The sequence below is a fragment of the Dermacentor andersoni genome, chromosome 7 (assembly GCF_023375885.2).
Source record: "Dermacentor andersoni chromosome 7, qqDerAnde1_hic_scaffold, whole genome shotgun sequence".
In the NCBI taxonomy this organism is placed as follows: Eukaryota; Metazoa; Arthropoda; class Arachnida; order Ixodida; family Ixodidae; genus Dermacentor; species Dermacentor andersoni.
The window spans coordinates 98468528-98485156 of NC_092820.1; the positions used below are offsets into that span (position 1 = coordinate 98468528).

General features: G+C 44.0%; 2 long non-coding RNA genes across 2 annotated transcripts in view; one reads left to right on the plus strand and one right to left on the minus strand.

The window, feature by feature from the left end:
* Nucleotides 1-16629, minus strand: part of LOC129385686 (uncharacterized) — a 66953-nt gene that overhangs the window by 45428 nt on the left and 4896 nt on the right. The window contains exon 2 of the long non-coding RNA XR_008613181.2: nucleotides 12138-13244. This is a non-coding gene — a long non-coding RNA (uncharacterized lncRNA). The remainder of the gene's footprint in view (nucleotides 1-12137; nucleotides 13245-16629) is intronic.
* Nucleotides 11740-16629, plus strand: part of LOC129380100 (uncharacterized) — a 65579-nt gene continuing 60689 nt past the window's right edge. Inside the window, exon 1 of the long non-coding RNA XR_007600197.3 lies at nucleotides 11740-11914. This is a non-coding gene — a long non-coding RNA (uncharacterized lncRNA). The remainder of the gene's footprint in view (nucleotides 11915-16629) is intronic.

A 16629-nucleotide genomic window follows, 5' to 3' on the forward strand; every position in this document is an offset into this window, starting at 1 on the left:
CTTTCTTGAAAGCAATGCTGTACAATACGTTTCCATGACTGTAGTAACAACGTTGTTTTCGTAACCTTGGAGGCATGAATCATGAAGCGAAAGTAAGATTGTGCGCAGTATTTCAATAGGAATATTCACGTAAAAATAAAACGCTCTTCTGCGTTCAAACGACGACATATCGGGCACATTCACTTTGTTTATCGCCTCAACTAGAGTTTCTCTAAATTATCAGAAATATTACTATGTCTCTGCAGGCACTGAAACTAAGCGAACATTCTCTAGGTTAAAAGCAAAGCGTTAAGAATACTGATAGGAGATATATGCGTCAAATGGAATGCACTTCACGTATAGAAATGCTGATGCGCCGCATGATTACTTGGTTCAGAAGGTGTAACACTAGTTCTGCTTTAATTTCATGTGTAAGACGAGGAGTGGCATTCCTTTATTTCATTTCAGTGAAACAGTACAGTAACTAGATGGAAAGTTAAAAAAACACAACTCAGTTTTCCTGGCGTTGGATTTGTGCAGTGTTTGTTGCTGCCTACAAGTCGTGTCGACAGAAGGCAGTCGTATCTACAGAAGCTGCAATCTAAATCGCCGGAAAAATACAAAACCAGCTGAGAAAGGAAATCTGCGGGATCACTGATTACTGAATACAGCTACTGACCACGTTCTTTTATATTATGGTCAATTTCAGACATGCGTCTGGAAGTTGCCTCTTTTTCTGTCCGCTAACCGTGCAATAACAAACGCACTTTTTCTCAAATTCATATGCGTCATTTTGTCTGTGCAGTTTGATGCATGCAGTATATGAGAGATATAAGTATTGGAATGAATTTATCCAAAAAATGTAGTTAGGAGTCTGCGCTTACAAATGTCCCCACTTGAATGCTGCCTTACACACAGGCTGTAATCACGTAGGCGCATATAAGGTACGCGTGCAGAGGTTTTCATTGCCTTGTGACGCCACGTGTCCAACCACATGTGGGTTAGAGCTATATTGTACAAAAGCTGCTGTATTAACGGGCAACGACAAAGGCTACCAGGTTTCGTTTGCTTCCTGGTTACCCTACGAAATAAAATCCGCAGAACAAAATTTTCAAGCTACTATATTCAGGAAAATCAAGAAATGGGCTGAGAGATGGAACAGCACACTGTGGCATAAAATTTGTCAACAGAGATAAAGTGCCTCAGAAATACTGACCAATGTTTCGATGGGAGGACCTACCTTCGTCAAAGGCGGCCTCGTCATCCTCGGCATGATAGCTTTAAATGGTTAGTGCCGTGACGTCACGTGCGGTTGTTATCGGTGGCGGTTGGTCATAAACAGAGATACTTCAGAGATAATGATCGCTGTCGCCTGACATCTGTGAGCGTGGCTCCCAAGACGAGGGGAGAAGAGCGGGAGAGTGAGAAGTCGGGAAGAAAAAAGAAAAAGAAAGATAAGGATAGAAAACAAGGGAGGGGGGGACACCAGCAAAAAAAAAAATAGAGAAGAAGAAGAAAGAACAAGAAAAAAAATGTGGGGCATGGGATGGCGTTGGGGAAGCGTGAGGTTAGGGAACATTCAGGGGTGTCGTTGGCGGCATGTTTTCGTGGCTTTAGAAGAGCCGGTCAGGCGGTCAGTGCGCGAGTAACAGAAAAGCCCCCCCCCCCCCCCCCCCTACAAAAAAAAACACATGAGTTTAAAGAATGACTTTAGTAGCATAGCAGGAATGCGTCGAGTACTTTTGAAATAGTTAAGATGGTGAGAAGGAGTCAGGGGTGCGATGTATGGGGTAATTGGAATGCAGCGGCATGGTCTTTCAAGGGACGTTAGCTCCAGTAGCTCAGCGTAGGTGTCGTTACGGCTGTATACGGAAATGCCGATATCCTGTGCGGCTAAGGCGCCTAAAAAGGTATACTGACTTCTGGGACTTTGGAATGTGTTGGTGAGGGTGTTTCAAAAAACATATAATAAAAAACAGACAAAAGAAGAAGAGAGGGGGAGAATCGAAACCGGAATAAGAAATCGGAGGGTGACGTGCGCAGAAGCGAGCGGGGCCAGGTGTACATGAGAAAAGGGGGTCGTACAGTTGATATACACTTAAAAACACGAAAGAGTATAATAAATTGAGAAGTAGGCAGGAAAAGATTTTCGAAATGGAGGAATAGGTGAGGCTAAGAATTAACGTTAGCTGGTGGCATAATGTGTTTTGGGCCTTGGTAGATGATATGAGAATTTCAGATTTAAGTTACCGCTTTTAAAGATTCTAACTTGTCACATGCCAAATTAATTCCTGTCGGGTAGAGGCAGATAAACATGTGTATGAGGTATGATTCCATATATTTCCTTTCGCGAGGTGAACAGAAATTTGTTTCTAGTATATAAAGCCTTGTTTTGTCGAATACATGTTCATTAAAATGGTTGGCTACTGCTTTAGGTAAATTGTGGTTTGTGTCCGCACAGTGACCATTGAGTCTTGTATGAATCGGTTATCCAGTCTCAACTATATATTTTTTGCTGCAAGCGGCGCATTCTAGACAGTAGACTACGGGCCCTCTAACGTAAAACTATTCCAATATGTTTTTATTCCAATCTCCTGACGTCAAATTTGCACAGCCACCGACGCAAGCACCGGGCGGTCACCCGCAGGGTTGTCTGAACAGACCAATCAAACTCTCTCCTCGTTCATAGGAGGTCACTTTTATTTGCTTGAAAAACGAATAACATTGCCTACACAGAGCGGCTTGTATCCAATTGGCTGACAAGAGGCGAGAAGAACGCTCAAGTGGAGAGGGATTCGATGGGGCAGAGCCAGTGCACTGAAAATCGATAACCGGATGAATAGGGTGGTGTCGGCGTCTGCAATTGGTACGCTTTCCCTTACTTAGCTTGCGGTGGCTGGTCGAAAATCGCGGCGGCACGCAACGAAAGCTGAAGAACGACGCTAAAACGGACCCTGAGCAACAAAGAGTTGGAAGAATGAGGTAGTAAAGGTGCCGAAAATGCTCGAAACTGTTATACGGCCACGCAAGAAGTTTTATTATACGCAAATAAACCAATGCTCTCCGGCAGGTGCGAGTAGCCAGCGCCTGAGCGATCGGCGGCAGCCATCTTTTATTCCTTTCGGAACGGGGCAGCCTACGACAATTCAGATGGAAATTCAGTTTTTTTCGGCATAACAATGCATCTTTAATGCGTACACGTCACTTGGACGCGGTGAGTTCTCGTGGTTTTGTGGCGTCGCGTGACAGGCAGGGGAAGTGGATGCAGCCCGAAAACTTTTGACCAATAGCCGGGGGCTAATGGTGAAAAGGCGTTGAATCAGAAATAGCTGTTTTTCTTTTTTGGGTTAAATAATGTATAATCAGTGTGTACACATCATATCGGATGTGGAGGTATTGCGGTTTTCGTGACGTTGCGTGACAGGCAGGTGAAGTGGGGGGTGGCCCAAGAAAAGTTTTGACCAATCGCGGAGGGCTGATAACAGAATTGGAATTGAGAAGTTTGGAATAGTTTTACGTTATAGCGCCCTACGTTGCTTGATTTGCAGGTGAAAGCCGAGGTTAGCTTGTGTGCGTAATTCGACGCTGTAAATTTTACTGTAGTAGTATATTGAGTATGTTTGCATGTAGAGCACCTGGGGCAGCCGCACGGATCTGTTTCCAACTTCGTCTTTCTCCTTGGTTTGGCATGCACAAAAATATCTTTAAAGTTAGTGTTGCGTCTGTAGGCTACTCTGGGCGGGTCGGGAAAAATCTTATTAAGTTTCTGGTTGCTGGCGAGAATTGGGTAGTATTTACTGAGGATGTTATTCCCATTTGGGAGTGTGTTTGACAATTTGGTAGTAAGAAAAAGCGTTGTTGTACTTGTGATCCTCGGTTTGAGCTTGAGGACCTCGGCTCGATCAAGTTGAGCTGCAGCGGTGTAGGCTTTTTTATGGTCACTGTTTCGGTGGTTCCTGTTTCATAGGATTTCTTTAAGGTGATCAAGTCTATCTATGTAGTCTTGGTTTTCAATGCAAATGCGGTGTAGTCGTGTGGCTTGGCCTTTAAAGATGCCTTGTTTTAAATGTATGGGATGTTGGCGCGTATATTCTAGGTACTGTTGTTTGTCGAATGGTTTCCTATACAGCGTTGTCTTTAGAACCCCATTGTCAATGAATATTCTTCTGTCCAGAAAGTTTATGCGCTCTGTTCAGAATTCAGATGTGAGTTTGATTGTTGGAAGAAAAGAGTTTATAAATGCTACATATTTATCTAGACGTTGTCTGTAAGTACGAGGATTACAGACTACTAAACAACCCAGAACATTACCGTAAGCTGGATAACGTTCCGACATTATCCTACACAGTGACAATTACCAACAACCTGAAATCATATTTGTCTGGTGAATTGATAGCACCGTCAGAATACAAATTTCGTAAACCAAGCAACAAAACAGCCATGCGTTTTTACCTCCTTCCTAAAATTCATAAAATTCCATCCACTGAACTATACACCGCTATTATCCCAGGTCGTCCGATAGTATCAAACAACAACAAACCGACAGAGAGCATCTCTACAATCCTTAACCACTTCCTTGGTGACTTGCCAAAAGCACTTTCGTCATTTGTATAAGATATATATATAACCCTGCTTAGAATTATAGAGGACATTAATGCTATAGGCACACTACCCCACAACATATTTCTCGCAACGCTAGACGTCACGGCCCTGTACACCAACATTCCAATCCCTGATGGTATATCTTCGATAAAACCGATGATGTCTTATCACAATGCATAACACTCTACTGAAGTCTACTTGTCTCTCCTGTAATTAGTTGTTAGACATAACTACTTCGAAGTTGAGGATAGTTACTACCTACAGATAGATGCTACAAGCATGGGTACGCCTTTTGCACCATCCTACGCGAACATACTTATGGGGATTCTAGAAACAGATTTCCCATCGCGCTGCACTGACAGGCACCACACGTACGTACAATACATAGACGACATATTCACAGTAGGGGGACATGCTCAAGACAGTCTACATAAATATGTAGCATTTCTTAACTCTTTCCATCCAACAATAACATTCACATCAGAATCCTCAACTGAGCGCATATACTTTCTGGACACAACAATATACATTAACAATGGGGTGCTAAATACAACGCTGTATAGAAAACCTTTCCACAAACAGCAGTACCCAGAGCATAGAGCCACCATCCCACACATTGCAAACAAGGCATCTTTAAAGGCCAAGTCACACGACTAGGCCGCATTTGCGTTGAAAACCAAGACTGCATAGATAGACTCGATCACCTTAAAGAAACCCTCACAAAGAGAAACCACCCAAACAGTGACCTTCAAAAAGCCTACACCGCTGCAGCCAAACTTGATTGAGCAGAGGTCCTCAAGCCCCGCCCAACGATCACCAGAACAACAATGTCTCTTCTTACTACTAAATTCTGAAACGCACTCCCAAACGTGAACAATATCCTCAGTAAATACAACCCAATTCTCACGAGCAACCAGAAACTTAAGATTTTTCCCGACCCGCCCAGAGTAGCCTACAGACGCAACACTAATTTTAAAGATATTCTTGTACATGCCAAACAAAGGACAAAGTGAAAGTTGGAAACCGGTCCCTGTGGCCACCCCAGCTGCTCTACGTGCAAACATATTCAATATACTACAACAGTAAAAAGTTCGGCTTCGAATTACGCACACAAGGTAACTTCGGCTTTCATGTGCGTATCAAGCAACATAGTCTAATGTCTAGAATGTGCAGCTTGTAGCAAACAATACATAGGTGAGACTGGACAACAAATTGATACAAGATTCAACGGTCACCGCACGGACACAAAACAAAATTTACCGAAAATTGTAGCTAAACACTTTAATGAAGATGACCCTATGTTCGACAAAGCAAGGTTCTGTATACAAACAAATTTCCGTTCACCTCGCAAAAGGAAATATACGCAATCATACCTCTTACACAAGTTTAATTGCCTACACCTGACAGGAAATAATTTGGCACCTGCGAACATCGAATCTATAGAAGTGGTAACTTCAAGCTGAAATGTTTATATCATCCACCAAGGCATAAAACACATTACGCCACCAGCTAACCTTAATTCTTAACCTCACCTATTCGTCCATTTCGAAAATTTTTACCTGCCTACGACCCCCTTTTTCCATGTACACTAGCCCCTGTCCGCTTCTGCGCACGTCACCCTCCTATTTCTTATACCGGTTTCGGCTCCCCCCTTTCTTTTCTTCTTTTTGGGTGTTTTTTATTAGGTTTTCTGAAACACCCTCACCAACACATTCCAAAGTCCCAGACGTCAGTATATCTTTTGCGTCGCCTCAGCCACACAGGGTATCGCCATTTCTGTATACAGCCGTAACGACACCGACGTTGAGCTACTGGGACTAACGACCCTTGAAAGACCATGCCGCTGCCTTCCAGTTACCCCATACATTGCACTCCCGACCCCTTTTCACCATCTTATCTATTTCAAAATTGCTCGACACATTGCAGCTATGCTACTAATGTCACATTTCAAGTCATGTTTTTTTTTTAGTGGGGGGGGGGGTTCTCTTGTGTGACTCGCCTACTGAAGGCCTGACCGGCTCTCCTAAAACCACAAAAACAAGGCGCCAACGACACCCCTGAATGCTCCCTAACCTCTCGGTTCCGCAACGCCCTCCTACGCTCCCCCCTTTTTTTTTTTCGTGTTGTTGCTTCTTCTATTTTTCTTTTTTTTTTTCCTGGTGCAGCACCTCCGTTTTTCTCTCACCCTTTCTTTCTTTTCTTTTCTCGCCGCCTTTCCATTCTCCCGCTCTTGTACCCTCGTCCTGGGAGCCATTCTCACAGACGTCAGGCGACAGCGCTCATTATCTCTGACGTCTCTCCCTTTATAACGAACCGCCCTACAACAACCGCAAGCCACGTCAGTGCACTAACTCTTTAAAACTAACACGCCGCGGATAACGAGGCCGCCTTTGAAGAAGATAGGTCCTCCTTTCGAAACGTTGGCCAGCCTTTCTGAGGCACCTTATTCTTGTTATAAACTTTAGTTCCACCAAAGTGCTGCTGAGTTGGAGCGCCACTTCTAGAGCATTGTCTGACAGACATTACCAGTGTAGGGGGAGTCTATATTTATTTACACTACTGTTGGCCATAAGACAGTGTCAGAGTGGGATTTAAGGCATCACAAATACAAAGCTTGGTGTTATATTAACAGTAATTTGTCCAACATACAAACTGGATGCTGCAACAATAAATTACATCGACTAGGTGTCAGTCACAGAAAACGCCTAAAGTCATAATTTTAACAGTTATTTAAAATACCAACTGGGTATTACAACAGTAAATTCCATCGTCGAAGCGTCAGTTATGTAAAAAAAACAGTATTTGTTCTATTGTATAAAACTCCGCCAATTAATTTCAAAATTGCGTGAATGACATGACAATGATAGAAAATAGATCAACTAAAAATTTTAACGCTATCATAACACTTCGGTAATCACTTTTCTAATTCATGAAAACACTCGAATTCACAAAACAGACGATCTGTGGTAATGCTAGTAGTATATATATATATATATATATATATATATATATATATATATATATATATATATATATATACGCACAAGAATGCGAGCAAACATAAATATTGAGGTTTTTATTGACGTCCTTATGCAATTTTTGACAGTTTTATTTTGGGAGGGGGCTACGTAATCTACAATGTCGATGGTAAATGGGTCGTTATAAATCAAGAACAGGAATTTTAGCCTTACCATTACGTGCTACTTGGATAGAGGCAGTAGTTGAAGCAGGTTTAACATCTCTGTTACTGAGTCGGCGGAGGAACACTTGGACACAATAAATCATACAGCCCTTTTATTCTACCCTTTCTTGTTTATTTATTAGACCCCTTTGGAAGGGGTTCCATATAATGCTTGCGTTCTTTAACGCTGGCCTCACATACGTAAGGAACGTGGTTTGACAGATTGAAGCGGTAGATTCAACTCCCTGCGCTGAAACTAAGGCTACATTTTTTTCGCCAGTGCTGGAGATATTTGTGATATGCGTTTCCCAGCTTAGGTTCGTGGTGATAGTTATCCCTAGGCATTTAAGTGTATCAACTCTAGCGACTATTCGGGAGTTCAGAAAGTCTTTGTGATATAGGACATTCTTTATCTTGTTGGATACCTTGAAAACAGTTGTATTTCTTTAATTTATCTTCACTTTCTTGTTTTCACACCACATTCCAATGACAGCAAGAGCGTCCCTCAGCGATATTTATAATTGAAATCAATAATTTCCCGGTAAAGTAGATACCGCCCGACGGCGTCGAACAACCCCAACACTCGCCGCAGGAACGAATGCCTAAAAGCTGCGCTTACCTCACGATAACTGTCGACGGTAATGCGATTAGAATTTTAGTGCTGATACGAGGCACCCTAATCCTGAAGTCACGTTTCTTTACCATGTGTAGTAACTATCCTGAGACAAGTGTTGCTTCTGCTGTATTTGACATACTGCGATATCGCTGAACTTAGCTATGGCATTCGCTTGACGAAGATAGCCCATGAGCATGACGACATGGCAACGACTGCATGCCGCCGACGCAATGACGACAGCGAGACGACACCGGCATGACGACGATGATATGACGAAGATGACTGACGATGACGGCAAGGCGAGAGCCGGATGTCTAAGTTAGAATGACGTCGATGGAACGACCGCAGCGGCATTACGTTGATAATATGGCAGACAATTCATGACGTGCATTGTATGGCTACCGTTCAATGATGCCGATGGCATAACAATAGTAAAATCAGAGCGATGACGAGGAATTTGGAATGACAATAGCGTGGCGACGACTGTATCTCGAGACCTCAATGACGCCGATGGCGGGAGGCTGACGACATAACCAGAGTCTGATGACGAACCTGGAAGGACGGCGATGGCATGACCGTCATAGAGTGAAGACGACGGTCTGACAACGAATGCGTAATTGTGAATGTCTCACGATGACGGCTTGAGAATGGCTGCATAATCACGATAGAATCACGACAGTATGACTGCGACAGAATAAAAGCTCCACATCGATGAAGCGGCAAATGTGGTTTGCCGACGATGACGCAAAGAGATGACGTTACTGAAGCGATCGCCACGGTAAAACGATAGGGTGATAACCACGACATGACGAGAACAGTGTTAGGACGACTGCGTGATGACGGTATGACCTGACTATAATAATGAAGTTGGAATGACGTCAGGGGTACGACCATGAAGGCGTCACAACAGCGGTGTCACAAACAATGCACAACGAATGTATGACAATCGATCATCGACAGACCAATCAAGAGAGTATCAAAACGACTACACAACGGTAATGAGATATTGTCTCTAAATTAATGATGATGATAAAACTGCAAAGTCGCGACGATGGCATGGCGTAAACGGTATGACAGTGACGGCATATTAAAATTGTGATTACGAAGTTAGAATGACGAAGATAAAATGACCACGATTGTATCACGATGACGACATTAGAAAGAACGACGATCGCATGAGAGCGTGATGACGAAAATAGGTTGGCATAGCGTATGACCAGACCTAAAACTCGCGCGTGCATATACACAGATCGATTGTAGAAAGGCGTCGGAAAGGCACCCGACGCTTACGTTTCTTAGGTCTTCTGGACGAATCCATAGCGCATAGATATTCTAGGCGGATCAAAGGCGGAAGCGGATACATAATATGTGACCGACCACAGCCAGTTAGGAAGCCGCGTTTTGCCTCTGGTATATAAGACGCGCGATACAGACTGGCCGTGGACATACATAATGATCACACGATTTTCATCACTTTGCTAACAATATACGCCCAAGCATTTGTCGAGAATTTTTGCTGTCAATTCACAATTTCCACGGATAGCGCAAATTCTTGAATTATCATAGTAGGGAAAGTGCCCTAATTTTCATACTAACAAGATGACCAATCCGCCAATCCTTGTTTACTCGTCCTAGCCTACCTTACAATCTGAAGGGAAACGCAATATGCCAACTTTACTTTGTGGCGATAAACTTTATTGAAAGGGGGAAGGGTAAAGAGGGAGGTGGCTGAGGGTTAAGGCTCAAGTAAGGCCCGGGGCCTGCTTGGCCTTTTCCGCCCAGTCTACCATTTCAAGTTGTCGGTCGACATCCCCGGAACTGAGCCAGGCTGTCAAGTAATTTAAAAACGACGTAACGATTTGTTATAAGCTTGATGTTAGCTACGAACAAAAATTTCAGCTACTAAATTCAATTGACTTGCGTAATTAAGAAGTGTCATACTAGATGAAAAATAGTAAACTGCGGTTCTTCATATCCTGCAGCGATGCACATCTAACAGTGCCCATTGCGTATATTTTATTCATATGCCTGTAAGGACCTACATTTCAGTAAATGATGGGCATCCTACGTCATGGGTTAGTTGTGAAACTTTTACACTCCTTTAATTTGTATAAAGAAAACAAATAAACGACGATTGAAGTTACTGTCATTATCTGAGAACATAAACACAACAAGAAGCGCATCACAAATAGATGAGTGATGAGAAAAACAAAAATTTGTCTGAAATGCATACTTGAAGCCAATTACAATTTAGAAACGAGCACCACTGATTTCAATACAAACATTTGAGGATAGTGGAAGTTATTGCACATGTGGTGAGCAAACTTCAGTTCACTTCACATTGAATTCTATAGTACCCTTCATTAGAAGCTTACTTGAAATTGCAGTTGAAACTCGGATTGACGAAGTGATGACCACACTCGAATTAATTCGTCAAATCGTGAAGTTTGTAAACTCGAGAAAGAAATTTTTCGGCGATTCGAATTTTAACATTGTAAGGTAGCGAAAAGAAAAAAACTACTGCGGGGTAGTATTTGCCGCTAATCCAGCTAGCGGTTGCATAAACCATGAAGTAATGAAAGAAACCACCGCCTTCCCTGCTGAGGCGGTGTTGAGTGTGCAGTTCCCTGCGTGGGCGCGGCGTGTAGCCTCGTCAAAATAAAGCTAGGGCCGCGACTAAAGCGCCTAGATGTTTTGTCGCGTTAGTTTAAGAGCACATGCTCGAAGAAAAACCTGTCTGTGCCAAAATGAGAAACAAATCACCGCTCTTTTTAGGCAATTATTTCAGGAAAAACTTCGCCAAATGGAGTTCGGCCGAGTTAGTTTAGTTAATTCGGGTTGATGTCAAGATTACCCTCAGGTGACCTGTCTAGGAATGGAAATTTCTTCGTTAGATCGGGAACTTCGTAAAATCAGGTTTCGTTAGATCGAGGTTTAACTGTATAAGCCTCAACCGCGGCTGAACAAGAGAATTCGTTGAATAGTCTTGGAGCGCAACTGTTTCCTCTTTGTCCTCAGTGCGTGATCATGGCATCGGTCCCTGATGCAGCGGGCGAATGTTTCGTACTGTGAATGTGCGATAGAAGAAAAGCACAAGGCATCTGCATGACGTCTGTGCTGGTTACTAAGCTCCAAGCATGCAATTGTTCAAGATTCTGCCATGAGTGCGGAGTCAATAGGCGAAAAGCGAGAGGTATCCTTTAGAAACCTGCCGCAGTTATATATTCAGAAGCAAGGAACTATTATGTTTAAAACATTCTCTTTTATTAGACATAGCGTGACATCTCAGCGCACAATTTCTTGAAAAAGAAATTGCGCTACATCTAGTCAGAAAAAAAGCTTATGTCGCCCATTGTTGTGCCAGTCTGTCTACCTATAAAGACGTTGCGTGGCCGCTTTTGGAATTTTCATTTTGTACCTTCACCACTTGGTTTGGCAGCAAAGTCATGGAAGGAAGAAAGCTGTTAACTACCTTTCTGCTTATCTCTACCTTCATGGTGTGGAAATCAAGTGGAAAGGTTTACAATTTCAAAAAGGTAGGATATATCTTCTCTTTTTTACGTCTGTCATTTGACTTCATCGAAGTGGGGGTATGCCTGCAGTAACGCAGTGCTCCGTTAAGACGGCCCGTATCAAAGACAATTTTTTCAACACATGATTAACAGGATTCAATGGCTGAGATGTGGTTTAGTGACACTAAGCCCAGAACGAAAATAATTATATCCGGTCATAATAGGATATTATAAGTGCATTACTTACTCATTGCATGCTTCTGGCTGCGTTGATGCTAGCGTTACAGATGCTACTCGGTTCCCTTCCATGCCACGCTGCCGCCCGGGTCCATAGGCAGTCGTACTATCGTGTCCGAAATAAAGCATATTAAACGAGCATGTTGGTTTATTTGAATGTTTATTCATAAGGGTGCTTCTCTAAATTTGTGTAGCTATCAGACCACACGCGTCAGCATCTGGTGGTACGCAAGGTCGCCCGGCATTAAGCAGCAAGCGCAGCTCCGCTGTCCTTCGACGCCTCCACCGGCGATAACATTAGGAACTAGTCAATATGTCCAATACCGATAAGTTTCGGTCACGCTCAGCATTCACTTGCTATATTCACACTCTAGCGTGATGCTCGCTTACTACAGCGAAACTGTTTATGCGGACCTGGTGCAGTCGTTGTCGGACTTCACTGAAACTACTATCATTAGCAATGGCTCGAGCATTGTCGTCTTCTACCACAGCTGGCTCGTTGGCGCCCCTCGGCTCAACCGCGCCAAGGCGCTCGTGCCACTTCTTCCACGTTCGTTGTCGTCGTCGTCTTCTTCCACAGCTGGTTTCGTTGTCACTCGTCATTTCAACGTAGAATTTCACTCTTCTCCAGCCGTAACGGGTATGAGCCATTGCTTAAGGGAGTATGAGCCCTTTATTGTCTTGCGTGCCGGGCAGATTTAATTTTGAAGCAACTTAATTTTGAAGAATCGCAAGCGCCAGCGCGGGGCACATGTTGCTGATCACACCACCGAGCAAACTGGAGACATCGAATGCAAGCGACAACGGAGGACTAGGGGCACACCGTCCCTGACGTCATTCTCTCCGTCGCAGCCGAATGTGTGTGTAACCTCACTAAGAAACACAAAGACGTCAATCGTCAAAGCAATCCAACCAATTGTCAAACCGATCACAGCACCCTCATCTCCAGTGGTAGGCCCTGCTCCCAATATGCGGAGTTTTGGATAATTGCTTCTGCACATTCCATCCCAGCTACAACTATGGCAGGACCACGAGAAGTGCGTCCTCCTGAGGGAGAAGCTGCCTACTGCGAGCGTCAGCGAGAGTTGGCTGGTGAACGGGCTCGTAGTCGCAGAACCTGCCCCACGTGCAAAAAAAAGATCGCTGGAACAACCACAAAAAAGCACTCCTAAAGCATGCTAACCACGCAAAGCACGCAAAAGCGAGAATGAGGTGAACGGATGGTAAAACAAAATATGTACAATATTGACTGCTTGCGAAGTGCGCCTTGCATTCAGCAACACCATATGTGACTAACACAGCTTCGCTGTTCGACTATCTTCCTGGATTGAGAGGAGCAGTAATTTGTTATGCCGGGATTATCGAATGGTGCCGAAGAAAGTGGACACGCCTTCTCTGTGCAAGTTTCCTTTCAGACAAGCTATTCGTTTGGTTTTATTGCACATTAGCTGGGGACCACAAGGCAAATGGATAACAGCGTTAGAAAACTCGAGGTATTTTCAGGGGAAGTATTATACAAGCATTCATACATACAAGCTTCATACAAATATTAGGTAGTAATCTCGCACCTTGCCTTTCTGGACCCATCACGTTATTGCTATGTGTACCAATGCTTCAATATCACTGGTGTACTTACGCCGAAACCTTCGTAACTCGCCCTCCAACGTGCTCAAGATAGCTTATCAGATGTTTCCTTCCAACCAGCTCAAGCTTGCATCTCCAATCTGGTCACCATATCCTAAAACCTAACGGGCTTATTACGATTCCTTCAAAATAGAGCCGCTATATGTTTATCTCGCGTAACTATACCTACAATTCAAGCATCTCACAAATCAAATTTGATGTTTCTCTTCCGCCCTTAAATACTCGACGTGATATTGCACTCCTATCATTACTTCACCGATACGTTCTTGCAGCTAGGAAATCGTGACGGCTTTAAATCGCACCTTGCACATCATCAAGATTGCACCACATGCTCGAACATTGCTGCGTTGTATGGAATCCACACGGATTCTGTGACGTCAAAATACTAGAATCGCTGTAAAAAGGCAGTGCATTTCGTTTGTAGCAGATATGAAACGGGCTTTCCGCCATCTAACTCTCTTTCTCTACTTGGTCTCACTCCTCTTTGTAGAGCGTCACAAACTTGATTGCCTTACATTCCTTCCCATTTTAATAAGTTCTCCTCGCCTCTCATCTCTATAACACTATTTGTCTTTTTCCAAACCCTCAAATACAAGGAATCACCACAATCTAAATATCTCAACCTTTTGTGCTCCCACTGATTCCTTCAAATACAGCTTTTTTCCATCAACAATGGAAGTCTGGAATTCATTACCGGGTAACATCCGTTCACTACCACGGAAACAATTCATGCAAGCTTGTTTATAAATATTTGTTTGTTTGTTCTTCTTCCCACCCCTCGAATAGCCTCATTGAGGCTGCAGTATGTATAAATGAATGAATAAATAAATAAATAAATAAATAAATAAATACATAAATAAATAAATAAATAAATAAATAAAAGTAGACAGTGCAATACAGGTAGCTAACGGCATCTCAGCAGCACCTCGCAACAGTGGGGCAGTTGCAGGGCTCTTTAGCCAATAAAAAGAAAGCTAAATCCCCTCAAGATGAGTTCATCCGTGCCGCGACATCTGCTCTTCGTGTGCTCGATGTCTCTGGCGTCTGCTTGTTTGTCTAGTCGGTACTCGCTCCCCGCAGTGGATATAGTTTCCGTATTATGTTTGAAAATGTAGGACAAAGAAAGGCTAATAACTTCCCTGCGAGCAAGACTAAGTGTGGCCGTATAGTACCGTTACGTATATTACAGCAGATAATCACGCATCGTTATGTACTCCAATTAAATTAAGTAAGCATCCATTATTGTTCGGCCGAAACTCGCTTGATACAGAAGCCCGACAGCTCGATTTTCGTCGAAACTGATGGGGCGGAACGGTCAAGATGATACTTGTAGATGTGTCGCACGTGACCGATGTGTAGGGAAGCGGCACCTTCGTAAGCTGGAGCGAGGAGCCGTTTTCCCGCTATTGGCGCCGCTTGTGGCCCTTTGTCTGGGCAGATGCTAGAGCTTGGAAATCCACAGGGCCAGCAGGCACAGCGCCAAACCATGACAGTGCGTCCGCTGCCTTAATTTTCGTCCCAGTGATATGGCAAATATTCGTAGAAAATTCGGAGATAAAGTAAAGTTGCCGAAGCTCACGTTGCGAGCATGAGGAACTGTTGTTCTTGAAATCGAAGGTGAACGGCTTGTGGTCGATCAGACTGTAAAAACTACTGTCTTCAAGAAAAAAATGGAACTACTCGACAGTGCAATTTCTTGCACATTTTCCTCCCAAAACTGCTGTTGCGAGATTCTGTAGGTTTGAGGTGCTTTGATAACAAGTCGGTCTGCCTCAAGTTGTGTCATCGTGCTGCTGCAGTACTGCACTCACTGCTGTAGTTGATGCGTCTACTATAGGGCGAGTTGGTGCGTTGGGAAACGTATGAACCAGCAACACTGCACTCGCCAACCGCGTCTTGGCTTCCTGGAAGGAGTGCTTCTGCATTGAGGACCAGTGGAACGTAGGCGTTTTCTTTCTTTTTTTTAGAAGTCTGGACGCAGCAGGTCTGTAAGCGGCTGAATAACTTGCGTGCAGTGTGGTATGAAGCACCTGAAAATATTTACGAGGGCGAGACACTTGTGAAACTTTCGGAAGGAGGTTGGAGAGAGGAAGTCTTCGACTACCCGCACCCTTCATTTCAGTGGCTTGAAGTCTTGGGGTGAAATGCGATGGCCGAGAAAATCAAGGGCTTCAGCTCCGAAAATGCATTTCTCGGTCTTTAGGACCAGGCCGTGTTCATCCAGTCGCTCAATAGAAGGCGAAAGTGCTATTTGTGCTCTTCCTGTTTGCTGCTTCCAACAAGAATGTCGCCAAGGTTGATAAGGGTGCGCGTGGCCTCGTCCATGAACCTTTGAAAAGATTCTGCCGGATTTTGAAACCGTAAGGTGTGCGCACGAAGTCAAATAGACCGAAGGGAGTAGCGAGTGCTGTCTTCGGAATGTGGCTTCGTTTGACAAACCGTGGTAGGCGACAGGTGGTCGGCGCTGATGAAATCAATGTTGCTGTATATTTTGCTTCCAGTGATACGGGCCCCGAAGTCATGTATGTGTGGAAGGGGATATTGATCCAAAGTAGTGACGGCATCGAAAACTCAGCAATCACCACAAAGCCTCCAATCACCACAGTCTTGCTTGGGAACTAGATGAAGAGGCGAAGACGAATTGCTGGAGGAAGGACGAATAACGCCGAGCCGAAGCATGTGTTCGAACTCACAGCGGGCGACTTCTAAGCTCTGTCCAGTGAGCCTCCGTGGGCGCGCGGTGACAGATGGGGTGGTGGTGGTGATATGAAGCGTCACCTTGTGTTTCACCGACAGCGCATCGTTTCGGGGCTTCGCGAGTGACGGGTACTCAGCGACTGTTTTGTCGTAATTTGGGA